Below are 12,842 nucleotides of genomic sequence, written 5' to 3' on the forward strand. Positions count from 1 at the left end.
CAGCAGAACATCATTCAAACCCCCGGTGAATCTCTGACAGTACAGGAAACAATCCCTCCCTTTGTTTCTGCAGACAGACAGCAGCCCCTGAGGAGAGATAGATCTCTGTCCTTCCCTTTGAGTGTCTCCTGTTCAAAGAGAAATGCTAATTAGGAGCAAGAAAGCAAATGGTAGAATAGTGGGACTGGCATGGTGCAGCAATTGTCATTCTGATTCAGCACCCTGATGGCAGGAGTAATTGATTAACTTCTTCACTGATAGCAGGAGTAAAGCAAGTCAATGAGCTGGTTTAACAGGAGAACAACACTGTCCAAACTTTTATCCTCAAAAGCCTGAAAGACTGTTTTATTTCAACTTAAAGGTGGGTGTATGATTATTATTAATATGTAAACTACTGACACAAAGTATTCTTGTTAAGATTAATCCTTCTGCTAAAAAAAACAGTGTATGGATAAGCTTATTTTTCTACTAAAGCAAAGAGTAGCACTGTTTGTGTGAGTACTTCTTACAGCATGTACTGCGTCTTCCACTAGGGTTGGACATCTCTGGTGTGAGGCTGTAATTCATACAAAGCTGCTCTCAATGCACTTGCGTATTGATATGAATCGCTTATTTATCATTACTGTTGTGTATTTAATACACACATTGTACAAGCATTTAACCCCAGTGTGCTTAAGGTTGCTTGAGGAGGGAAACAGACAAACGACGGACTTGACACGTCTGCAGGATTCATGCTGCAAAACTGGAAAAACCCAAGGTGTCCTACATATGAGCATGGTAGGAAGATTTAATGCTGGGGGAGGGCTGTAGAGAGATACGGGGTCAAATCTGAGAACATGAAGTTGTATTAAATGATAATGTGAATAAATGTTTAATTTTCATGATGTTATGAAGTAATGACTGTAAGATACCCTGTATGAATGCCCTGACTCTGTCTGCATCAAGAAATACTGAACTGTTTCAAAGTTCAACATGCATTACATTTGAAAAAGGAACACGCCATATCCTTCTGTCCCTCCATTAGTCTTTCTATCCATTCTTCAGTCCACTTGTCCATCCATTCATACATCTGTCCATTGGACTTACCATATATCCATCCATCCATAAGTTCATCCATCTATCAATCTATCCTTCCATCCATCCATCCAAATACACCAGTCCATCCATCCATCCATCCATCCATCCATCCATCCATCCATCCATCCATCCATCCATCCATCCATATACACCAGTCCATCCATCCATCTACCCACCAATCCATCCACCAGTCTTCTCTATTCATCTATTTATCCTTCATCTATTTATCCTTCCATCCATTCATCCAAATACACCAGTCCATCCATCCATCTATCCACCCATCCATCCACCAGTCTATCCATTCATCTATTTATCCTTCATCTATTTATCCATCCATCCCATCCATCAGTCGATCCTTCCATATATTTATCCATCCACCCATCCATCCATATAATCCAGTCTATTTATAAATCCATCCATCCACTTTACACAAGTCTATCCATCCATCCATCCATCCATCCATCCATCCATCCATCCATCCATCCATCCATCCATCCATCCATCCATCCATCCAAATACACCAGTCCATCCATCCATCTATCCACCCATCCAGTCTGCATCAAGAAATACTGAACTGTTTCAAAGTTCAACATGCATTACATTTGAAAAAGGAACACGCCATATCCTTCTGTCCCTCCATTAGTCTTTCTATCCATTCTTCAGTCCACTTGTCCATCCATTCATACATCTGTCCATTGGACTTACCATATATCCATCCATCCATAAGTTCATCCATCTATCAATCTATCCTTCCATCCATCCATCCAAATACACCAGTCCATCCATCCATCCATCCATCCATCCATCCATCCATCCATCCATCCATCCATCCATCCATCCATCCATCCATATACACCAGTCCATCCATCCATCTACCCACCAATCCATCCACCAGTCTTCTCTATTCATCTATTTATCCTTCATCTATTTATCCTTCCATCCATTCATCCAAATACACCAGTCCATCCATCCATCTATCCACCCATCCATCCACCAGTCTATCCATTCATCTATTTATCCTTCATCTATTTATCCATCCATCCATCCATCCATCCACCAGTCTATCCATTCATCTATTTATCCTTCCATCCCATCCATCAGTCGATCCTTCCATATATTTATCCATCCACCCATCCATCCATATAATCCAGTCTATTTATAAATCCATCCATCCACTTTACACAAGTCTATCCATCCATCCATCCATCCATCCATCCATCCATCCATCCATCCATCCATCCATCCATCCATCCATCCATCCAAATACACCAGTCCATCCATCCATCTATCCACCCATCCATCCACCAGTCTATCCATTCATCTATTTATCCTTCCTTCCTTCCATCCATCCATCCATCCATCCATCCATCCATCCATCTATCCAAATACACCAGTCCATCCATCCATCTATCCACCATCCATCGACCAGTCTATCCATTTATCTATTTATCCTTCCATCCATCCATCAGTCGATCCTTCTATATATTTATCCATCCACCCATCCATCCATATAATCCAATCTATTTATAAATCCATCCATCCATCATCCATCCATCCATCCACTTTACACAAGTCTATCCATCCATCCACATACACCAGTCTATCTATCTATCTATCCATCCATCCATCCATCCATCCATCCATCCAAATACACCAGTCCATCCATACATCTATGCACCCATCCATCCACCAGTCTATCCATTCATCTATTTATCCTTCCATCCATCCATCCATCTAAATACACCAGTCCATCCATCCATCTATCCACCCATCCATCAACCAATCTATCTATTCGTCTATTTATCCTTCCATCCATCCATCAGTCGATCCTTCCATATATTTATCCATCCACCCATCCATCCATATAATCCAGTCTATTTATAAATCCATCCATCCACTTTACACAAGTCTATCCATCCATCCATCCATCCATCCATCCATCCATCCATCCATCCATCCATCCATCCATCCATCCATCCATCCATCCATCCATCCAAATACACCAGTCCATCCATCCATCTATCCACCCATCCATCCACCAGTCTATCCATTCATCTATTTATCCTTCCTTCCTTCCATCCATCCATCCATCTATCCAAATACACCAGTCCATCCATCCATCTATCCACCATCCATCGACCAGTCTATCCATTCATCTATTTATCCTTCCATCCATCCATCAGTCGATCCTTCTATATATTTATCCATCCACCCATCCATCCATATAATCCAATCTATTTATAAATCCATCCATCCATCATCCATCCATCCATCCATCCACTTTACACAAGTCTATCCATCCATCCACATACACCAGTCTATCTATCTATCCATCCATCCATCCATCCATCCAAATACACCAGTCCATCCATACATCTATGCACCCATCCATCCACCAGTCTATCCATTCATCTATTTATCCTTCCATCCATCCATCCATCTAAATACACCAGTCCATCCATCCATCAACCAATCTATCTATTCGTCTATTTATCCTTCCATCCATCCATCAGTCGATCCTTCCATATATTTATCCATCCACCCATCCATCCATATAATCCAGTCTATTTATAAATCCATCCATCCATCCATCATCCATCCATCAATCCACTTTACACAAGTCTATCTATCCATCCATCCATCCATCCATCAATCCACTTTACACAAGTCTATCCATCCATCCATCCACATACACCAGTCTATCTATCCATCCATCCATCCATCCATCTACACCAGTCTATCTATCCATCCATCCATCCATATACACCAGTCCATCCATCCATCCATCTATCCATCCATCCATCCATCCATCCATCCATCCATCCATCCATCCATCCATCCATATACACCAGTCCATCCATCCATCTATCCACCCATCCATCCAATCATACTAGTCTATTTATCCATCCATCTATCCACCCAACCATCCATCTATCCCTCCATCATCCATCCTTGTAATAACATTCTGTTTTTCATTGTATCAAATATTCAGTTTTTCAGTCCTGAAGTTAAAAACAGTGAGTTAGAATAAAAATCTGACATAAAGATCAAACTCTCTCTGCATTAATTAAAAATAGGTCCTTGTGATACAAAGGGAATGTGATTTTCAGTAAATAGACTTAACATACAAAACCTCTGAGATCCTAAACTCAGTGCAGCTGTGTGATTTGCATAACGTTGTTCGGAGAAACAGGTGATCAGAGTTCAGTATTTGAATATGTCAAGCCCATGTAAAAAGGCTGACTACTGTTGCCATGGTTACAGCAAACACACGTGTGCTAAATCAAACAGGATTACAGAATCATGTCAGCCTGTAAACAGATAACAGCATCTGATGCTGTCGATTTGACCGTGCTGTGAAATAAAAGCAGACAGGAGCAGTAATGTGGAATGGATTCTGTGTGTAACAGTGATGGATAGGCGGTGGTGACAGCCTTGGGCAGCTTCTTCTGTTTTAAGTTGCCTCTTTGAAAGATGCTGCTGACGCACCAGCCACAGACTCTCAGCCAGTGCTGTAGTCCTGTGTAACCAGTGAAGCTCTGTCACTGGGGAAACCTGGACACCTTTTATTCACAACAAGAGAAGAGCAGCGAAAGAAAATGAGTGGAGATAAAGCTTCTTTTCTGCTCACACACAGCTTGATTAGTTCACTGCCTGTCATCAAAGCGCCCTCCATTATTTCTCCAGATACGCGAGTATGATGTAAGAACCCATTTTGCTATTTCAGGCAGGAGTCTGTGGGAGCTTGGATGAAAGAAGGAAAAGAGAGGGAGTGTGAATACTGGTACCTATCTGAGCTTCATTAATGTCTTAAAAAGCCATCACCCTTTCCCTTTATAGGGGAGCAACAGAGCGACACTCTACCTCTAAATAATGAATAGTATTGATGCTAAATGTGTTGAGCAGTGTTGAGGGTAAATTACTGTAGGTGGATTATATTAATATGAAACAGAGTAATGTAACTCAGTCGCTAACTTCGTTGCTAATGTTCTTATCATATTACCATTACTAATCACACATTTATCTCAGTACCTGTGTTACTTTAAGTTAATCAACTATCTGCATAACAAATCAAATTACCCTTTTCGTGTGTGCTACTGCTTCCACAACACTCTCTGACCATACGTGATATGTCTGTGACTATGGCTTGAGTTCATGGATGGGGAGAACAGAAATAAAAAGAATGGCTCTCAAAACAAAAAAATCATGCAACTAGGCTGAGTAAATCAAGTAAACTTGACCTTATAATTCAACTATGCATGGAAACACTTGTTCAAGCATAAGGAGCACCTCATTTTTTAACCTGGTCCCTACTCTTTAAATATTTTGTTGCTTTAAATAAGATTTGTAGATTTGAGCTGTTATCTAACCATCTGACTGATACAGTATCTAGCATCAAATTCTAGATTAAAACGCTCACTTGCTCACTGCTCTTATTGTTGAAGTACCTGTAAACACTACACACTGTATCTTTAAATACTACACACTGTACCTCGAAACACGACACACTGTACCTTTAAATACTTCACACTGTACCTTTAAACAATACACACTTTACCATGAAATACAACACACTTTACTTTGAAATACAACACACTGTACCTTTAAATACTACACACTGTACCTTTAAATATTTCACACTGTACCTTTAAACACTACACACTTTACCTTGAAATATAACACACTGTACCTTTAAATACTGCACACTGTTCCTCAAAATATTACACACTGTACTTTTAAATATTACACACTTTACTTTTAAATATTACACACTGTAGCTTTAAACTACAGCACTACATATCTGATAACTTGTATAAAATATCATACTGGAGCCAACAATCAAACACGAAGGAAACACTGAACCTCCATCATGAGGTTGCATCTATTTTTTCAGTCTTACTGTAGTTCAGCTGAATCAACCCCCTGAAGGTCTCTGTCATCAGGGATTCTCCAGTCTCTTTGGAGCACATAAAGTACTGTAACTGTAACAGCCTGCTTTCAAACTTAACCTCTGGACCTGCTGCATCTGTTGGATATTTTTACAGACAAATCTTTCTGCCAATTGTGCTGTTACACAGCTTCCATCAACAAGTCATTCTCTAGATTACAAGGTTTGGGTTATTTTGTGAGCGTTTTTCAGTAAAACTGCAAAATGGCAACCACTGAGTACAATAAATAAAACAATCAGGTCAAGAACTTTCCCCTCTGTGTGCGCGGGCTGTCCTGAACACACTCATAGACTCTCAGCTCTTCAGCCATGGTATTTAGTAATGCTTCCTAATTCATAGCTACTTCTTTTGTACCCCCCCTTCAACATTGTTCACGTGCCCACTGATGCCTTTATCCCTCCAGACAAATCCCAGCAACTGTGACCACATCCTTACCATTCTTTCCATGAAAACTCCATCTGCAGCAATTAGTGGACTGTGAGTTACACTTTGCAGAGGGCTTGGGAAAATAACATTCATAGACCTCGGAAGACCTTTCAAAAGAAGACAACAATGCCTTTCCGGCATTCCTCAGCGAATATGTACATATGCCCTCGAGCAAGAAGGGGGGAGCTCACATTCCCAGTGGTGAGGGGCTCACAATTAGCCCCTGATTGAGTACAACACAAGGAGGGCCAAGAGGTCTTGTCAAGGATGAAAAAGCCCAATTGAGATTAACTGTTTAATTCCAGTCAATGCACTGAGTTGTGATTCTCTGCAGAGCGCAGGGCACATGCTCAGCCTGTTTCCCATAAACCCCACGCAGAAAAAGTAGATCCAGACGTGGGATTAAGTCCAGGCATGGGCAGCAGTGCATGTGTGTCACATAACCAAGAATTTCCTTCCATCCGTCAAAGGGAGTTACAAGCGTGACGGGACATAATGTACCCATTGTGCTCTACAGCATCACGTCTTATCTTCAGTGAGAGGAATGTCATGGAGGGGTTTAGGGAGCTCACAGGTCTGAACACACCAAAAGTGTGTACAGTGCATCAGTGCAACTTGTGAGGATTCTCAGTCGAGGAAATCTGAGGAGAATATTGATTTGAGTGCTGCTCCTTATTTACATCTTTCTGACATGATGCTTTAGATGGTAGATATTAGAATTTAATTTATAACATTAAATGAAAAAAACGCCTCTTTTTCACCCAGGATATAGTGACAGTGATCTTTTGATCCAAAATATGAAAAACTAAAAAACCTAACAGCAATGTAAGAGGCTTCAAAACATTGTCTACATCCTCACAACATTTGCGATGTCAACCACCAACGTCCACACAGCGAGTCACATTTGATAACAGAGTCAAAGTCTTAGTCATGATGTGTCCTTCCCTGATTTATCTTGTGATGGCTTGTGACCATGGCTTGTGACCACACCTTATGTTATGGAGGCCACACCATCATCAGGCCAAGGCTAAAACATGCCTGACCTGATGACTCCTCTAGACCTCTGCAGGTGTGCTGTGGTATCTGTCTCCAAGAGGTCAGCATCAGATCCTTTAAGTCCTGAAGTTGTGAGGTGGAGCCTCCATGGCTCAGACTTGGTTGTCCAGCTCATCCCACAGATGCTGGATTGGACTGAGACCTGGGGAATCTGGAGACTAAGTCAACACCTTGAACTCCTTGTGTTCCTCCAGATCACCTTCTTCCATCGCTCCGTGGTCCAGGTCTGATGCTTGTGTGTCCATTGTAGCAACTTTCAGAGGTTGACAGGGTCAGCTTGGACACCCTGCAGCCACACACAAACTGTGATTACTGTGTGTTCAGACACCTTTCTATCACAATCAGCATTCACTTCTTTTCAGCAGTCTGAGCTTCAGTACCCATACATCAATGAGCCTTGACCATCCATGACCCTGTCAATTTACCTTCTATGGACCACTTTTGGTGCAGATCGGGAACACCCCACAGGAGCTGCAGGTGTGGAGATCACCCTTGCATCCTAATGCTCGCCCATATTTCTGCTTCAGCACATCAGGGGTCAGGAGTCAGGTTTGAAATGGTTCAGGTCTGCCTTCAAACTAAAACCAGGCTCTTGAAGCAGATTTAAAAAAAAAAGATTTTTAGTGTAAACTGGAAGTGATAAAAGCAAGACAAATCTGTCGTAATGTATTTTGACTTAAACACAATATCAACTGTTTTTCATTCTCAAAATGCAGAATATAAATACAACATTGCCCTTCCCCCGTTTTCCTGTCTATGCCTGAACCAAAAACAGATGTACAGGGTTACTGGATCATTCCCTTGACTTCAATTTGTTGAATGCATTAACTTTAGCTCTCACATTTTTAGATCTTTTACATTAAGTCTCCTGTGAGAAACCCAAACAGTTATATTTACAGGTATTGTCTCTACAGGGGAAGCAGAGATCACTTGGTCTCAGCCCCTGGAGGCCCAGATTTCCAGTTTTTCCCAGATGATCCAGAATGGTTAACAAATGGTCTGAGATGCACATGACAGACTAAATAACCACACTCTTGCTCTGGGGTTAACTGCCAACATTACTTTCACCACAAGAGGAAATCACAAGGCTGCATCTGTTAGCCATACTTTTACAGTATACAGTACAGTCACAACCTGTGAACCACCAAGTCTTCTTTTTCTCACAGGGTTATAACCCGGGTTTTTGAAGCAGGGCTCTTTTTCTCTGCGTTATGGTGTCAGCTGTGACAGGATGTAAAGGCTACAATGAAATCACAGAGGGCTGAGTGAGCCGCTAAAGTGCATCTACTTGATATTCCAAGCATCTGACACCATCACCATGAGGGTCCCTGCAGAGATCTGAGATCTAGACCTTTTTCTTCGTGGAACCATCCTTTTTAAATCAGACTCAGCAGGCTCACTTCTTTCCTCAAAGCCACCAGACTCAATTAACAATATCAGAGATTTCACATAGCTGAACACAGCAGTTACTGATCCACATCGGTCTCATCCTTATTTCTCATTAACGTGTGACTTTTAGTTTGAAGCTCTGTACATTTCTTGCATGTAAGGTTGTCTGGTTTTGGGTTATATAATATATATATATATATATATATATATATATATATATATATATATATATATATATATATATATATATATATATATATATATATATATAATATATTCTTGGTGGTTTCACAGGATATGAGCTTTATGTTTGACGAACCACAAGTGTACAAAGTCTAAAACTGTGTAGCTGCATACCTGGGAAATGCTACCAGCTTGAATGGCTCGCCTGATAAATCACAGGTGCTGCAGTGACCTGTCTATGAAAGCAGTGGAGGTGATTATCTCAATATCTCTGGAACTCTCTCCCCAAAACTCACCTTTTCCAACAAGCCTACTCGCTTTAATTTGTCTTTATGGGACTGGAATGACTTCACTTTCACTTTTATTCTTTTGTATTAATGTATTTATTTACTGTTGAATGTTGTTTTTTTACTGTTTGTATGTTGTAAGGTGACCTTGAGTGTCCAGAAAGTTGCCTATAAATAAAATGTATTATTATTATAATTTTGATTATGATTATGATTATTATTATGATTATTATTATTATTATTATTATTATTATTATTATTATTATTATTATTATATGCGCCATCCTCTGTCTCTGACCAGCCAGCATTCATCAACAATCAAACATATCATTACTGATAAATGATGAGCAGCAAAAGCCTTATTTTCACAAACGATGTCATCAAAACAATCAACACCTAAGAAGCCATTTGGCAACTTAACAATGAACAATCATCACCCAATAAGTTCCAATTCTAGTCAATGCTCTAGCTATCGCAGGACGTCTCGGCTCCGTCTCGGGAACATGCCCCTGCACCGCCCCGCCAGAGATACGCTTCAAGTCTATTTTCGACGGAGCCCTTGCCCAGCACGCGTCAATATGCACAGAAAAGAATGACCTGGACAGGAAGTCAGGCACAAGGATCTCATGCAACATCCACCAATGTCAACATAAAACATCACATACGGACTCCCGACCGTTTAAAGATCGGTTAAAAATACTCATCGTTTATGTATTTAAGCTACAAACAGCCACAAATCTGTGATCCAGGTCGACTACAACAGGACATTAAGATGATGACTGTGTCAGAAGGTAACAGGACAACAAAATAGAGCCAAATTATTATTATTAAACTCATCTAAACCTGCAAAATCTAAACTTTACAGTTCTGCAGCATACTTAGTGATGAGTTTAATAGCACCAGTTAAAGTAATAGAATACTCTCCAAATGGGCAGAAATTCAACCATAGAAAGGCTCTGCAACAAAAGACCTGTTGTTTGTATGTGGTTCTCTCTATGCTGGATGCAGCTGATCCTGCTTGCTCTGAGCTGGCGCTACACTCCCAACACACGTCCTGTGGACCAGGGCGCAAGCCCTCGGATGGAGCAAAGCCATGTCACCGTTCGGGGTAATGCTATAATGCTCTACTACATGGATGTAAACAAGCACAAATGTCAACTGATAGCCGGTTGGTTGGTTTGTCAGTATGTTGATCTAGCAAATGAAGATAAAGTTGTATGTAGGCTGTGTCTGGTTAAACTGACATATAACCACTCCTCCAGAGCAATGAGGAACCAGCACAGGCATGTGGACGTTAACCTGCAAAGACTGAAAGCTTGTGGTGCTAGCTCTGCTAATGTTAGCCACACTCTGCAAACCAATGTGACACCGGCAGACTCTGTGATCCTGTGCTTAGCTATGTTAAATAAATTGTGCTCAATTCTGACCACTTTCTGAGTGTTTTCTCACCTTAACATCAGTCATATAGTCATTCCGACTGAATTTAAATTCATATTGAAATGTGTTAGACCATATCTAGACTGTATCCCCTCAAGGTTTTGCCATTCCTGAGACCAGAATGAAAATATCGTTACCATTCATAGGGTGACCCCAAAACTGTTGAACTAGCACCCCCATGTTAAGTGGCCTTCACCTTAAAAACTTTAAATCATTTCTTGAAAGTTTCTTGGCTTTAACCTGGCACAAGAGTGGTGTAGTTTCTGTCTTTCTGTGAGTTTTGTTTTCATAATGTTTGAACGTTTTTTTATTTTAACTTGCATTCATGTTTTTTTACTTCTGCAATTCCATTTTACGTGCAGCCCTTTGGTGAACTTGGTAGTTCAAAAAAGGTGCTGTATAAATAAAGTGCAGTGGAAAGAATTGGGTTTTGTGTTTTATAGAATACCACACAATATTTTGAGAAGACACAAAACCACAAAAGGAGTTGGATAAATAACAGACTCCTCCATAAAGGACAAACAGGTCGTCCCTTTGAGACAGAGTTAAGTGCTACATTGGACCTGTTCCACGCTCTTTCTATGTCTTCCTCTAACATTGTTTGTAATAGATAGTGAGACATGCAGCAGAGTGATGCTTGATGTAAACTGTGCTTTCAAACGTCTTATTACTGATTAAATGGTTGAGATATCTGTCATCAATCCTCCCTGACCCGGGAGCTTTAAGTAGATATAGACTTTATTACGTTTGAGGTGATTTTAATAAGACAGCTGCACTCACCAGTTAGAGGACGTGCTGTTGAGTGCATGTAGGGTAAACACTGCCAAAGACCAGGCTAGTAAAAACAGTTTTTGGTTTGGGGCTTAAGGAGTTAAATGTTCAGAGAGTCACAAGGAGACTACAAGTGCTGCAACATGTCAGTAACAAGGTGTGAATCTTTGCAGGCAGGTATGAAAATAATAAATAAAAGCAGCAGAGGGACAACAAATATTTAACGACTGGTCGGTACGAAGTGAACACTGATTGTGGCTTGGTGTGAAAACGCTGGCTTGTTAAAGCAGACACACTTCACATGTAATGTAAAAAAGGAGCCGGCATCCTGTGGATGGAGGAGAAGCCTGCAGTGTTTCTTCACCCGAACAGACAGAAGAACAAAAAGGCTCATTAAAAACTGACCCATCTCGTACTGAGCTCTCAGTCAACATTACAACCACGAGTCTGACTCATCAAAAATTAATCTCATCAAGCTTTACAAGACATCTTTACACACTTATCATCACCTGAAGACTATTTGTTTGTCTGCAGACGCTTAAGAGCGAGATATCAACAAAACTAATAACCAGATGGTCTTAATTTTCATGTCCTCAAAGGGAGGTTTTGATGCTTTTAGTGACCTGTTGACCTCTCTCTGAGCTGATCTTTGTTTACGTGTTAACAACAGCTACTTCACTTAGAGCTGGTAACTATAGAATATTAATATATATGCATTTTTACTCTCTAAATCTAATAGTTTCTGACACTCAGGTGTGCAGAAACTACACATTTCAAATGCAGCAATGTGAAAGAGATATTGGTTATCTAATCTGTATCAGGCATCAGGAGCAGGTTATTATCTGTTATCTGTATTGGCTCTAAAAATCCATACCGTGCATCCTTTGTAATTTTCCCTCCTCTTTTATTGTAAAACCGTCAAAGCATGTTTACTGACCTTTGGGCTGTGTGCAGGTCTTTTCTTGGATCTTTCCTCACTTCTAATCTCATTTCTCTATTCTGGGAAATCTTCAAACACAAACTGGAGTTAAGGAATAATAACATTTTATCACAGTAATCATCAGCTGTGTCTTTTATCTTGAATGTTCACCTGCTGAAAAGACTGGAATGCAGAGGAGAGCAGTGATTGATTTCTGTCTGTGGAAGAAAATTATTTCCTGCAGTTCATGCTGTTATCTACAATTCTACTTAATCTCGGTTTAACATTAATTATTAATGTCATCGACAGGCACTCTGCCAGTGAGCCCTGTACATCCCTCCATAACAT

The 12,842-nt window shown here is 40.4% G+C and overlaps 1 long non-coding RNA gene across 1 annotated transcript; it reads right to left on the reverse strand.

Moving 5' to 3' along the window:
* Positions 1-5,805: 5,805 nt before the first annotated feature.
* On the reverse strand, positions 5,806-9,385 carry LOC117824374. Its single transcript, XR_004633575.1, has 3 exons — positions 9,255-9,385; positions 7,934-8,099; positions 5,806-7,794 (listed from the first exon to the last, which is right to left on the reverse strand). It is a non-coding gene; the product is annotated as an uncharacterized LOC117824374 (long non-coding RNA).
* Positions 9,386-12,842: the final 3,457 nt, after the last annotated feature.

Source organism: Notolabrus celidotus, chromosome 13, assembly GCF_009762535.1.
Source record: "Notolabrus celidotus isolate fNotCel1 chromosome 13, fNotCel1.pri, whole genome shotgun sequence".
Taxonomy (NCBI): domain Eukaryota; kingdom Metazoa; phylum Chordata; class Actinopteri; order Labriformes; family Labridae; genus Notolabrus; species Notolabrus celidotus.